At 44.5% G+C, this 13507-nt stretch overlaps 1 protein-coding gene across 3 annotated transcripts in view; it reads left to right on the top strand.

Moving 5' to 3' along the window:
• Positions 1-5248: 5248 nt before the first annotated feature.
• mst1rb (macrophage stimulating 1 receptor b) overlaps positions 5249-13507 on the top strand; it is a 131269-nt gene continuing 123010 nt past the window's right edge. For 2 of the 3 annotated variants that reach the window (XM_068052055.1, XM_068052054.1), the window contains exon 1: positions 5249-5545. The gene's annotated coding sequence lies outside the window, so the exon portion shown is untranslated. The remainder of the gene's footprint in view (positions 5546-13507) is intronic. The other variant, XM_068052056.1, reaches the window with a different exon arrangement.

The following is a 13507-nucleotide window of genomic DNA, read 5'->3' on the forward strand; positions in this document are numbered from 1 at the left end:
TTCAGCCCATCGAGTCTGTGCCGACTTTCTGCAGAGCATCCAGTTAGTCCCACTCCCCCGCTCGATTCCCATAGCCCTACGAGTTTATTTCCTTCACGCGCCCATCCAGTTTCCTTTTGAAATCATTGATCGTCTCCGGAATAAGTGAGGCAGAGGTTACGATCTGAAATTATTGCACTCAATGTTGAGTCCGGAAGGCTGTAAAATGCCCAGTCAAAAGATGAGGTGCTGTTCCTCGAGCTTGCATTGAGTTTCATTGGAACACTGCAGGGACAGAAAGGACAGAAAGATCAGAGAGGGGGTAAGGTGGAGAATTAAATGATAGGTGACCGGAAGCTTGGGGTCACGCTGATGGACTGAATGGACAAGTTCCACAAAGCAGTCACCCAGTCTGCATTTGCTCTCCCCAGTGTAGAGGAGCCGACATAGTTAGCAATGAATACAGTATAATAAATTGAAAGAAATAGGCGTAAATCACTGTTTCACCTGGACGGAGTGTTTGAGGCCTTGGATGGTAAGAAGAGAGGAGGTTAAATAAAAAATCAGGTGTTTCCCTTTCAATTTAGTATACAGTGTGACTTGGCGATACGACAATCATGATCAGTTCATGGCACCATTACTGAGACTAGCTTTCAATTCCAGATTCTTATTAATTAATTGAATTTAAATTCCACCAGCTGCCACTTTCAAAGATCCGGTCCCTCTGTTCCTGCACCCTCTTTATAACTGTGCCATTAAATCTATATTGCCTCACCCAATCCCTTCTGCCTAATGCATCACCTCAAACTTGTTTGTATTAAATTCCATCTGCCACTTTTCTGCCCATTCTGCTAGCCTATCTATGTCTTGTCCTCTCTAGTGGATGTCCAGTGCAGCAGTCAAAATGTGCATGTAAATGGACCAAGTTTTGTGTCATCTGCAAATTTCAGAATTGTGTCCTGTACCCTGAGTCCAAGTCATTACTGTTTATCAAAAACACATAGGCCTGTTCCTGTCTCTCCCACTGCTCTGTGCCCCTTGTTTCTACTTTTTAATACTCTGCCGAAATTAGTTTAAATGCTCCCCGACAATGTTAGTTAATCTGCCCGCAAGGATATTGGTCCCAGCTCTGTCCAGGTGCAACCTGTCCATCTTGAAGAGGCCACAGACTGGACCCAATGTCTCAGGAATCTGAACTCTGTTCCCTGTCCATCATTTCCATCCCTGGCAACTCTCTTAATCCGAATAAGACCGTTTGCAACCTCGGTGTTATATCTGACCCGGAGATGAGTTTTCAACCACACATCTTCACCATCACCAAGACTGCCTATTTCCACCTCCATAACATCACCCGACTCTGTCCCTGCCTCAGCTCAACAGCTGCTGAAATCCTCATCCTTGCCTTTGTTACCTCAAGCCTTGACTATTCCAATACTCCCCTGTCCAGCCTCCTACCTGCCACCCTAAATAGTTTGTGCTCATCCAAAGCTCTGCTGCCCATATCTTAGCTCACTCCAATTCTCATTCACCCATGCACAGTGGCACAGTGGTTAGCACCGCAGCTTCACAGCTCCATCGACCTGGGTTCGGTTCTGGGTGCTGCCTGTGCGGAGTTTGCAAGTTCTCCCTGTGACCATATGGGTTTACTCCAGCTGCTCTGGTTTCCTCCCACATGCCAAAGACTTGTGGGTTGATAGGTAAATTGGCCATTGTAAAAAATTGCTCCTAGTGGAGGTAGGTGGTAGGAGAATTGAGGGAAGGTGGGGATGTGAGAGGGAAAAATGGGATTAACATAGGATTAGTATAAATGGGTGGTTGATAGTTGGTACAGGCTCGGTGGGCCGAAGGGCCTGCTTCGGTGCTGAATCTCTCTCTATTCCCTGGGCTTTTTGACCTTCACTGGCTCCCTGTCCAACCACACCTCAATTTAAAATCCTCATCTTTGTTTTCAAGTCTTTTTTTTCTTATGAAGTTTCTGGGAGTCTCTCAAAGTTTATCTTGGTGTCACGCACACTGGAAGCGTGATGATACAAGTTATAGACTAACTCTGAAGAGTTATGAAAAACTGACTGACTTTTAAAAATGAACCTTTATTTACAAAAAAAGAACATGGTACAAAATGGCCACCGAAGGAAAGGGATTGGCCTTTGTGTATTCAAACTGTCTGACAAAGACAAAGGACAAACCTTCAAAAACTAAGAGGAGTCAATTGCACTCGTCCTAAAATATTCCAGAATTGAATGTCTTCTCCTGAAACAAAGAAGGTGTGAAGTAGCCACGTCCTGATTCATCATGGCGAAGAGATCAGAATGTCTCCTAATAGGGGGTGAGAACTAACACAGCTTTACCTTAAAAAAAACAGCTTGAAGAGACAGAGAGCCAGACAGAGAGAAGCAACATCCAGTAACTTGTTTTCCAGCAAGCCAGAAGGCACGTGCCCTGCTGTAGAATCCTACATCTACACTAGACAGCAGTGAACTAGAACTGATCCACCATCTTCAATTGAACTTTCAATCAAGAGAGAAATCTACAATCATCTCAGACCTGCACCCAACGAGAACTCGATTTCCAAGAGAATTCAACAGGTTTATCGTGACCTTCCCTCCCCCCCACTAAAAAAATTCACTTTCTTTTTTTACCCTCACTATCGCTTGTGCATGTGTGCACACACGTGTGTGTGTGTGCAAGCAAATGAGTGAGTGAATGCAATTGCGACAATTTTGGGGTAAGGCTTATTGATCAATAAACAATTGATTTTCTGTTTTCTAAATCTACAAGAAAACCTATCACTGTCTGTTTATTTGAAAAATAAAACATCAAGGGGTTAGACCCTAATAATAAAACACTTGCCGTGGTCAGTTGAACAGTGATAATGACCAGATAATCTGTTTTAGTTATGTTGATTGAGGAATAAATATTGGCCAGGAGTGACCACACAGCACGTTCTGGAGCACAGATCTTCAGCACTATTGCCAGAATCTTGTCCCGTCTTCACATTGAGGATACCCTCCGTCGTGTTGTGTGGCACTACTACCGTACTAAATGGGATAGATTTCGAACAGATCTAGCAATGCAAAACTGGGCGTCCAGGAGGCGCTGTGGATCATCAGCAGCAGAATTGTACTCAACCACAATCTGTAACCTCATGGCCCGGCATATCCCCCACTCCACCATTACCGGGGGATCAACCCTGGTTCAATGAAGAGTGCAGGAGGGCATGCTAAGGGCAGCACCAGGCATACCTCAAAATGAGGTGACAACCTGGTGAAGCTACAACCCAGGACTATCTGCATGCCAAACTGCATAAGCAGCATGCGATAGACAGAGCTAAGCGATCCCATAACCAACGGATCAGATCTAAGCTCTGCAGTCCTGCCACATCGAGCCGTGAATGGTGGTGGACAATTAAACAACTAACAGGAGGAGGCGGCTCCACAAATATCCCCATCCTCAATGATGGGGGAGCCCAGCACATCAGTGCAAAAGATAAGGCTGAAGCATTTGCAACAATCTTCAGCCAGGACTGCCAAGTTGATGATCCATCTTGGCCTCCTCCTGAAGTCCCCAGCAACACAGATGCCAGACTTCAGCCAATTCAATTCACTCTGCGTGATATCAAGAAATGACTGTAGGCACTGGATACTGCAAAGGCTACGGGCCGTGACAACATTCTGGCAATAGTGCTGAAGACCTACACCCTAAGGCAAGCTGTTCCAGTACAGCTACAATACTGTCATCTCCCTGCCCAGGCATGTCCTGTATGCAAAAAGCCGGACAAATCCAACCTGATCAATTACCACTCCTTCAGACTACTCTTGATCATCAGGCCCCTCTTCCGGGTTTGGCTTTCGGGTTCGGATCGGGTCGGGCCGAGTCCGGATCAGGCCGGACACACACGATAAGTGCTCTACTGGTAAGTATTGAAATTCCTGTGGAATTCGCTACCAAAGAAAGCAGTTGATGCCAAAACATTGTATATTTTTAAGAAGGAGTTCGATATAGCTCTTGGGTGTAAAGGGATCAAAGCGTATGGGGCGAAAGTGGGAACAGGCTACTGAGTTGGATGATCAACCATGATCATAATGAATGGCGAAGCAGGCTCGAAGGGCCGAATAGCCTACTCCTGCTCCTATTTTCTATGTTTCTATGAAATTAAAATACTTACCTGAGCTGGGAGTCCAGGACGAAACTGAGTCTGTGCAGTGAACGAGTGATGTCACTGTGACGTCATCACACATGCGCTGCAGCTTTCTACAGGAATCTGCAAGGGAAGTAAATGAATGGTTGGGTCGGGTTGAGTCGGGGTTGGGCTCGGGTCAGCTCGGGCTCGGGGCAAAAATTGGAGGGACTCGGGCTGGGTCGGGCTCGGGTCCGCTGTGGTTCGGGTTGGGTTCTTTTTCCCAACCTGAGCAGGCCTTTAGCTCCAACAACACTCAAGAAGCTCGACACCATCCAGGACAAAGCAGCCCACTTGATTGGCACCCCGTCCACAAACATTCACTCCCTCCACCACTGATGCAGAGTGGCAGCAGTGTGTACCATCTACAAGATGCACTGTGGAAACGCACCAAGGCTATTCAGGCAGCACCTTCTAAACCCGCAACCGCTACCATCTAGAAGGACAAGGGCAACAGATACATGGGAACACCACCACCTGCAAGTTCCCCTCCAAGTCACACACCATCCTGACTTGGAACTATATCACCGTTCCTTCACTGTCGCTGGATCAAAATCCTGGAACTCCCTTCCTAACAGCACTGTGGGTGTACCTACCCCACATGGACTTCAGCGGTTCAAGAAGGCAGCTCACCACCACCTTCTCAAGGGCAATTAGGGATGGGCAATAAATGCTGGCCTGGCCAGCGACGCCCACATCCCATGAAACAAGTAAAAAAAACCATGGTTCGTCATGACAGGTAACAAGATGAAGGTAACTGTCCCTTCACCTCATATCAAAATGGCTTCTCAAATCCTTTTCTAATAAGATATACTTACCCCAAATAGATACAGACAAGGAAATACATATCTACACACACATGAGGAATTAAACATGCATATAAGATATGATTCATAAGGAAATACATGTCTCATTGAAGATATACATGTACACTGACATGTACATGGGTAGAGATATTTTGTGCAAAGTGGTTGCCACAAGAGGGAGACTTGTCCTGAAGTTGTAGACGAGAGAAAAGTTAAACATTTTTTGGGTGGAAAGTTGGGTTCAAGTCGAAACTCTTCAGCCCAACCCACTGCAGTGTCAGCACGCCGCACGTTCCCGGAGCTGCATCATCCCCACCAGCAAATATACACCTTCCTTCTCGGAGCACAGGTACTACTTTGGATCCAGGTGAGTGGCAGAGGGACAGGTTCGCCTTAATGACAAGCAAACACCCGGGATTAATGTTTAAACAGCAGCGGCGAAGGGCACAAACTTTCAGGCAGAAACTTTTGGCACTGGAGAGTTGCTGATCCGCATTAAACGCTCTTCTCGAAGCTTCTTCATACCTGAGGCGCAAGTTACCTGGACGGTTCCGGAAGACCCTGAGCAAGTTGCTCAAAGCAGGTGAGGCTCACCTCCTCAAACAGCTTTATAAAGCACCCCCTCCTCCCTGAAATACTTGTGAAGTTAATTAGCAACAAGGATCTTTGATAAAAAGGCCGAAACTCAGGAAGAATACTTGCTTTAAAAAAAAAACTCTGAAAATTCCATGCTCCATTCTCAAATCCTTAGGGCATGGGGAGTTACAGGACCCAGTAACCAACTTTAAGACATTCAGGTGGCAAAGAATTGAAAGATTTACCTGAAAGTAAAAGTTTCCCCAATTTTTTTCCCTCTTAAAAAGAGCGGGCTGGACTAGCTGTAATTCTGGAGGGGTAGGGGGATGGAAATGATGGGAAAATAGGGGAGAACGAATATTGTCGAGTACTTAAACCACACGTTGTACCCTTCTGGAGACTCTCCACAGAATATTTTTGCTTTAGTTTGAGATCATTCACCAAAGCCAAAAACATTGGCCCCTAACAGCATAGGGAAATTCCAATAAGGCATCATTCCGGAATAGACCCCACTGTGGCTTGTGTGCCTGTGTGTATGTATTATTTAGTTTGGGGGGGGGGGGGGGATGGACAGAATGGTGATCATTTTATGCTGGTTGTTTCTGACATGGAGCCAGAAATTTGCAAGCATCTATCAATCTGTAATCTCCCCTCCTTGGCAGCAACCAATCTGTAATTGTTTGGCAGTCAGTGTTGCCTTGGAAAACTGATCTCAGTAGCTTTAGAGGGCCAGGCCAGTTACCCACAGCGCCCCACCCCTCCCCATGGCAGAATAATACGTATTGTCTTAATCTTTGTAAAACAGCATCTGTACTGCTTTACTGTGAATGATGTCCTGGGAGATCTGTTAGTATATTCCTGTCTTGTGTTGGGTAGTCTGGGCTGCATGTGACCCTTTGAGAACACTAACTATTTTTGATGCCTCTGCTCCTCTCTTGGCTTTCACTGCTGTCTGATGAGGGTAAACCCTCATCATGTTTATCAGTAGGAATAATTTTGATGTTCATAATGTAACTGGAAATCGAGATGCACAATGCACAATACTTTTTAAGGCAAATACTTAATGAAATATCTTGTTGTGCAATTCCCAAAATCCTATCGCAGGAGGAAGCTGGGGCAGTATGTGGCAATGCTTGTGCTTTGTTTTTGAAAAAGAATTAACCAAGTGAGTGAGCCACTTTCCTTTGTTGCATTTGTAATTATAATGTTCGCAAGTTTATGCTCTTCCCTGCTACAGTCAGTTACTGAGATATTTAAAGCTTTTTTATTGCAGTAGTGGTTAGTTATGGTATTTGTGGTGTGTGTCTTTAACCCTTCCTGGGAGTTCCAGTTCTATTTTGATCAGAATCCAGGGATAACAAGCAAATGTCAATGACGCAATTGTGCAATACTGTACATTCCTGGAACTGGCAATCGCAGAGAGGACTAAATATTTTTATGCTCTGTGTGTATGTGCCTGTTGAGAAGGTGTGCCTATGTTTTTTTTAATGTCTTGTTCTATCAATGTTCTTCCCTGCCCTTCTCCTCTGCTGAAAGATCTGATTCCGTGATGAGATACAGTTCCATAGCTGGAAATGTAAAGTCAGTTGTGAGAAAGTTAACAGAATCTATCAGTAAGAATAGAAGCGAGTGAGCACTTGTGCAAATGTGAGATGAGCAGAGAGAGCCAGCATGAAGCTAAGTTATGTTTGACTAACTTTGTTGCTTTCTTTGAGGAAATGGTTATTGTTAGTAGGCAGACAAAGGAGTGTCTATGAATGTTATCAATATGGACTTCCAGAAAGATGACTTTGCACTAAAAATTATTGGCAAAAATGAGAGCACATGGAATTTAAGATAGCCTTTTGGTTTGAATTGGAAATTGTAGATATGGGACTAAAGGGCACGTACTCAGATTTACAGGATGTGACCAGTAGGATCTGCTATGGGGCCTCAACTTTTTTGGATGAAGGAATAGAGAGTGTATATCGAAGTTTGCAGATGACACTCAGTTAAGAGGGATAGTAAGTAGTGCAGATGTGAGCAGCAAGTTGCAAAGGGCCACAGACAGATTAAGTGAGTGGAAAAACTATGGGCACATGTGAGGTCATCCACTTTAGACTTCTTCTTCTTTGGCCTCCTTGTCTCGAGAGACAATGGGTAAGCGCCTGGAGGTGGTCAGTGGTTTGTGAAGCAGCGCCTGGAGTGGCTATAAAGGCCAATTCTAGAGTGACAGACTCTTCTACAGGCGCTGCAGATAAAATTGGTTGTCGGGGCTGTTACACGGTTGGCTCTCTCCTTGCGCTTCTGTCTTTTTTCCTGCCAACTGCTAAGTCTCTTCGACTCGCCACTCTTTAGCCCCGCCTTTATGCCTGTCTGCCAGTTCTGACTCCCACGACTTGTGATCAATGTCACAGGACTTCATGTGGAAGGATGAATGAGAATGGACAGAGACTGCTGGAGTTGTGTACCAATCACAACCTCTGCATCACCAACTCGTTCTTTCACACTAGACCCTGTCACTAGGTTTCATGGAGGCACCCAAGATCACGTCGTTGGCACCAGCCGGACCTCATCATCACTAGGCGAGCCTCTTTAAACAGTGTCCTAATCACATGCAGCTTCCACAGTGCGGACTGCGACACTGACCACTCCCCGGTTTGCAGCAAAGTTAGACTCAAGCCAAAGAAGCTGCATCACTCCAAGCAGAAGGGCTGCCCGCGCATCAACACTAACAGAATTTCTTATCCACAGCTGTTACATAAGTTTCTAAATTCACTTGAAAAAGCCCTTCCCCCAACACCCCGTTCCCCCCATCCCCTCCCCCTGCACCCCTCCCCCTCGCATCCCCATTCCCCGCAACCCGTCCCCCCTCGCACTTTTACACAAAAGGTTAGGGGAAATCTGCAACTCCCTTCCTTCAAAGGCTATGGATGTTGGGTCAATTGGAACTTGCAACATTGAGATTTATAACTATTATGTTAGGTCAGGATATCAGGGGCTATGGAGCTACAGTGAGTAAAAGGAGTTGAGGTACAGATTGTTGGTTGGCATCCTTCCAGCTATGAAAGATGATGGACACGCAGCAAACAATCCATTTAGGTGGGGTGTCTTCTCTTGGTGCAACTTTGCTCTTGGCTGTGAAGGCCAATCCTTGAGAGGCAGGTTCTGTCACAAGTGCCACACATGAAGACGCCAAGTGACGTTGTGAGTTGTTGTTTTTTGACATTGGCACCTGTTGCCAAGCTGCTGTCACCACTGGTTGTCATGGTAGTGCACACCAGTCCACAGGATGTGTCGCCATTGCCCTCTTTCACCAGCTAGTGGCTCCCAGTTGTGATAGTCGACATTTAGGGCCTTCATGTCACTCTTGCAAACGTCCTTGAAGCGGAGCTTTGGGCACCCCACTGGTCGTCTGGCCCTGGCTACCCTCACAATACTGAAGGTCCTTGGGTATGCAACTGTTCTTCCATCCTGCCGATGTGTCTGATCCACCAAATTGATTAGCACCAACACACTTGGGAACTCTGCCATTTAGAGGACTGCCGCATTATTGATTTTGTCCTGCCAGGATACACTCATAATGCACAGCAGACAGCAAAGATGGAAATTATTGAGCTTCTTTTCCTGGTAGCTGTATCCTTGCAGGAAGGTTTGCTAGTGCTGTTGGGGATGGTTTAAACTAGTTTGGCAGGGGGATGGGAACCTGAGGGCAGTTTCGGATAGGACAATTTCAGAACAGGGATCGGGAGGCAGAAAATTAGCGAGTGACTCTGAAAGACAGAAAAAGGAAATATGAGAAAGTGTGCAGCACAGGAATTTGGCAGTGTTAAAAGGTATTTATTTAAATGCAAGGAGTATAGTAAATAAAACCGATGAACTGAGGGCACAGATAGACGCATGGCAGCATGATATCGTTGCAATAACAGAAACTTGGCTTAAAGAGGGGCAAGAATAGCAGCTCAACATCCCTGGATATACAGTTTTCAGGCAGGGTACAGAGGGGAATGAAAAAGGAGGGGCTGTAGCAATCTTGGTTAAAGAATCAATACAGCTAGGAGGAATGATATGCTAAATAAATCATCAATTAAGGCCACATGAGTTGAGCTCAGAAATAAGAAAGGGACAGCCAGACTACTAGGAGTGTACTATAGACCCCCAAATAGTGAGAGGTAGTTAGAAGAACAAATATGTAGGCAAATTTCTGAGTGCACAAACTCTCGGGCAATAATAGTTGGGGATTTCAACTACCCTAATATCAACTGGGATATAAACAATGTGAAGGACACAGGGTACAAAATTCTTGAACTGCATTCAAGAGAACTTTTTTAGCCAGCATGTAACAAGAGGGGGCGCAATTCTAGATTTAGTCTTCAGTAATGAAACTGGGCATGTGCATGAAATAGTAGTGGGTGACCATTTTGGAGATAGTGACCATGATACAGTTAATTTTAACATAATCATGGAAAAGAATTCCCTGAGGAAGTGCGGGGTCATGGGCAGAGAATGGAGGAGTCCATCCAGCTCATGAGATCATCCGGCTAGTGGGATAGTTGATGTGTTAGTTTTAATTTTCCAAAATTCCCTAGATTTGGGGAAGGTTCATTAGATTGGAAATTAACGAATGTAACTCCTTTATTCAAAAAGGGAGGGAGACAGAAAGCAGGAAAGTACAGGCCAGTTAGCTTAATATCTGTCTTATGGAAAATGTTAGAAGCTATTATTAAAGACATTATAGCAAGACATTTAGAAAAATTCAAAGTAATCAGGCAGAGTCAACATGGTTTTATGAAAGGGAAATCATGTTTAACCAATTTATTGGATTTCTTTGAGGGAGTTACATGTGCTGTTGGTAAAGGGGAACTAGTGGATGTGTTGTACTTAGATTTCTAGAAGGCATTTGATAAGGTGCCACATCAAAGGTTATTGTAGAAAATAAAAGCTCATGATGTAGGGGGTAACATATTGGCATGGATAGAAGATTGGCTAGCGAACAGGAAACAGAGAGCACAGACTTGGTGGGCCGAACGGCCTGTTTCAGTGCTGTATCTATCTATGATAAAGGACAAAGATAAAACAGGAGTAAAAATTCTAAATTGGGGGAAGGCAAATTTTACAAAACTGAGAGGTGATCTGGCAAAAGTGGACTGGATGCAGCTACTTGAAGGAAAATCATGGAGAACCAGAGGGAGGCATTCGAAAGCGAGATTCTGCAGGTACAGTGTAGGCATGTCCCCACAAATATAGAGGGTGGTATGGCCAAATCTAGAGCCCTCTGGTTATCTAGAAACATACAAGATAAGTTCAAGCAGAAAAAGCTTATGACGAGCACAAAAAACTTAATACTTTAGAAAGCTTGGAGGAGTATAGAAAGTGCAGGGGTTAAGTACAAAAGGAAATTAGGAAAGCAAAGAGAGAACATGAAAAATTATTGGCAGATAAAATCAAGGAAAACACAAAGATGTTTTATCAGTACATTAAGAGCAAGAGGAAAACTAAGGAAAGGGTAGGGCCTATCAGAGATGTACAAAGGAACTTATGTGTGGATGCAGAAGATGTGGGCAGGGTTCTTAATGAGTTTTTTGTCTCTGTCTTCACAAAGGAGAGGGATGATGCAGGCATTGTAGTTAAAGAGGTGTGTGAAATGTTATATACGATAAGCATAATGAGAGGGGAAGTACTAGAGGGTCTGACATCCTTGAAAGTGGGCAAATCGCCAGGGCCAGATGGATTGCATCCCAGGTTGTTAAAGGAAGCCAAGGAGGAAATAACGGATGTGATGATGATCATCTTCAAATCCTCATGAGATACAGGTGAGGTACCAGATGACTGGAGGTCTGCGAACGTTATACCATTGTTTAAAAAGGGTGTGAGGGATAGTCTAAATAATTATAGGCCGGTCAGTCTGACCTCGGTGGTGGGCAAATTGTTAGAATCAATTCTGAGAGACAGGATAAATTGCCACTTAGATAGGCACGGATTAATCAGGGATAGTCAGCATGGATTTGTTAAGGGAAGGTCATGTTTTACTAACTTGATTGAATTTTTTGAAGAAGGAACAAGGAGGATTGATGAGGGTAGTGCAGTAGATGTGGATTTTAATAAGGCATTTGACAAGGTCCCGCATGGCAGACTGGTCAGAAAAATGAAAGCTCATGGGATACAGGGGAATGTGGCAGGTTAGATCCAAAATTGGCTCAGTATGAGGAAACAAAGGATAGAAGTCGACGGATGTTTTTGTGAATGGAAAGTGGTTTCCAGTGGCGTTCCACAGGGCTCAGTGTTGGGTCCCTTGCTGTTTGTGGTATATATTAATGATTCAGACATAAATGTGGGAGGCATGATTGGGAAATTTGCCGATGACACAAAAATTGGCCGTGTAGTTGATAGTGAAGAGGATAGCCACAGACTCCAGAAAGATATCAATGGTTTGGTTGAGTGTGTGGAAAAGTGGCAAATGGAATTCAATCCAGAGAAATGTGAGGTAACCTGCAAGGCTACGGACCGGGTGCTGGAAGGTGGGATTAGATTGGGTGGCTATTATTTTTTGGCCGGTGCAGGCACGATGGGCTGAATGGCCTCCTTCTGTGCTGTAAATTTTCTATGGTTCTATGGTTTCTATGGTTCACAGCCATACAGCAAGGTGCTGAGAACACAGGCCTTATAAACAATCAGCTTGGTCCTAAGAGTCAGCTTGGTGTTAGCCCATGCATGTTTCACGGGTCAGCCGAGGGTGGGAGCTGCTTTCCCCATGCGTGTATCGAGCTCTGCAGCAAGGGACAGATTGTCATTGTACAGATCATTCATGATCTGATTAAATGGTGGAGCAGGCTTAAGGGGCTCAATGGTCTACTCCTGTTCCTATGTTCCCATGAAATTGTCCATTGCTACCTTATTTGAGGCCCTTATTTTTTGTGAGTATGGATAGTGAGTGTTAGATGGGTATTCAATTACAGGAGGCGAGTGTTTCAACTCGGACCTGCCATTGCACAATATCCTCACATCTAGCAGGGTCATTGGATAGTGCTCAGGAATGGGAGCCTTCTTTCTCCCTGCTATCACCCAGTTGGATTGGGGCCATTTATAATGTCCTTTGCAACCACTCTGTCTGAGATCATCTAACTCGGAGCCAAACTGAACCAGGGACCTTCTTGGTCTATTTAATACAGCTATTCATTGTTGAAACAGTCAGGTAGTGAAGATATGTTTTCCTTTAAATTTCAATTTTTAAAATGCACTCCTTAGCTCTTGTCTCTGCAAGACATGTGACAGGTATTTTCTAAGGTTAAAAGAAATATTAGAATTTGTAAATCTGTACTTGGATGTTAAAATTCCCGTGCACTGAACAGTTGTGTGTGTTGTATATGGCTATGCTTTTTGTTTACAATGTTGTTACTATGTGGGTCTCTGTCTGCTGATCCTTGCCCGGTAGGCCCAGTTGTGCCATGATGGAAAATGTAAGGCTGAGTTAAAACATGGGCTACTGTATCTTCCTAGCTGTGATTCTCAGCAGCCAGCCTGGGAGCAGGTTTAGTTGCTTTGACTGGGGTGGAGTGCATATAAAACCTAGAAGAGAGAGAGAAAATCTGAAGCAAGATTTTTTTTTGATTTGATAATTTTTAAAGCAATTTTAGCAGACCATCTGAAATCTCTGTGCTCCTCCAATTCAGACCTCCTGTGCATCTCCTTCACTTCACCTTTGGCGTCTGTGCTTTCAGTTGCCTAGACCCTGAGCTCTGCAATTCCCTCCCGAAACCTCTTCGCCTCTATCCCTCTCACTCCTTTCCTTTCTGTCTCTCCATAAAGCCTACTATTTTGTCCAAGTTCTAGTTACTTCCCCTTATGTGGCTATGGATTTTGGTCTGGTAATGCTCTTGCAAAGCACATTGGGACATTTTACTATTTTTACAACCAGCTGAGAAAGGTGTCTAGGGGTATTTTACTGTCTTCACCTGGTCTTATTGTAACAGAGTTTAATTTTAAACACACT

The sequence above is a fragment of the Heterodontus francisci genome, chromosome 19, assembly GCF_036365525.1.
Source record: "Heterodontus francisci isolate sHetFra1 chromosome 19, sHetFra1.hap1, whole genome shotgun sequence".
Lineage (NCBI taxonomy): Eukaryota > Metazoa > Chordata > Chondrichthyes > Heterodontiformes > Heterodontidae > Heterodontus > Heterodontus francisci.